This window comes from Vombatus ursinus, unplaced genomic scaffold (assembly GCF_900497805.2).
Source record: "Vombatus ursinus unplaced genomic scaffold, bare-nosed wombat genome assembly UNPS02014810.1, whole genome shotgun sequence".
Classification (NCBI taxonomy): domain Eukaryota; kingdom Metazoa; phylum Chordata; class Mammalia; order Diprotodontia; family Vombatidae; genus Vombatus; species Vombatus ursinus.
Window position 1 is genome coordinate 6379247 of NW_020954588.1, and position 1410 is coordinate 6380656.

The window sequence follows — 1410 nt, forward strand, 5'->3', positions numbered from 1 at the left end:
TCTCCTGCTGGGGAGGAGCCTCCCGTGGGTAAGCAGAGTACAGCGACTCATGCACTGATGTCTGCCTGAAAAGAAAAAAAAAAAAAATGGAGGGTAGAGAGGACCGTGGTGGAGAGACATCGAGGAGGGGCCTTTCTCTTTTGAAAAGGAAAAGGATCAGCGACGAGGAATTGGACTTTTGAACATTATAGATCCTGACATATTGGGGGTGCAACCACTTTTCGTTCCTGGCAAGCAGCAATCTGGGAGCTGACTTATAAAAACAATGTTCTGTAGGGCAACTTTAATGGTATGCGAAGGCCTGAAGAACTGGACGGTTTGCCAAACTGAACAGAAATACAGAAGGCAGCTTGGCACAGTGGGAAAAGCGCCGGATTTGGAGTCGTAGGACCTGGGTTTGAATCTCAGCTCTGTCACTACCTGTGTGACCTTGGGCAAGTCATTTAACTGCTATGGGACTCAGTTTCCTATCTGTAGCATGAGGGGGCTTGGACCAGTTCTAAATCTATGATCTTGGAGTTGCAAACGCCTTAAATCACAAAATATTAGAGCTGGGGTGACACTTAAAGTCATCTGGTCCAACATTTTACAGATGAGCTTTTGACAGTACCATTTTTTCCTTCTTGATATGTTCTCTTGCCTGACATGACCCTGTTCTAAAGCCTGGTTCTCTACCATCTCTGACCAACTGTTCTCTGTCTCCTTCTACCGATCCCTTTTCTCCTGTTTCCTTGCTCATGTCTATATTCGCAGTGAGTTTCTTGACGTGGATTTGTGGTGTACTTAATATAATTTTCTGTTTCCTTTTAAATGTTTCCAAGAAATGTATCAAGAACTTTAATCGCATCTGACTAATCTATTTTGAGCGTTTTGTGTTCTTTTGTGGGGCTGGAGAGTTTCAGATAAGGTGCTTCTAGTTTCTCCCTAGTTTGTTTTAATTTTTTTTTTTAAACAAAACAAAACCTTTTTCCCTATTAAGGTTTCAAAAAAAAAAATTGGCTCTGAAAAAATTCTTCCCTCAAATTCTAGCTGCCACCTGCATTGTTGCCGTGACTCCTTTTCACGAGGCATTGCCTGCTCAGGGAGGAAAACCAGACTTCCAGCACTTAGTCACTCTTTGTGGTATTCAGCAAACAAATATTTTGGCCCAGTTGTGAGATAGACCTGGTCCCTAGACTCTTGCCCTTCTGAAAGTTGAACGCCTGTTATTCCCCAGTGGCTCCTGCCCTGCCCCGGGTGTTGATGTTTCCAACATGTTGTGGCCATTTTCTGGATTCTTGTGCAATCAAACACCATGAGCATTTGTTCTGAAATTAAAACACAGATAGAAACTAGATGTTGTCCTATGGAAAAGTGTGTATCCCCATTTAAAAAATCAGTGTATTGAAAACAGCACATATATGAGGGGTA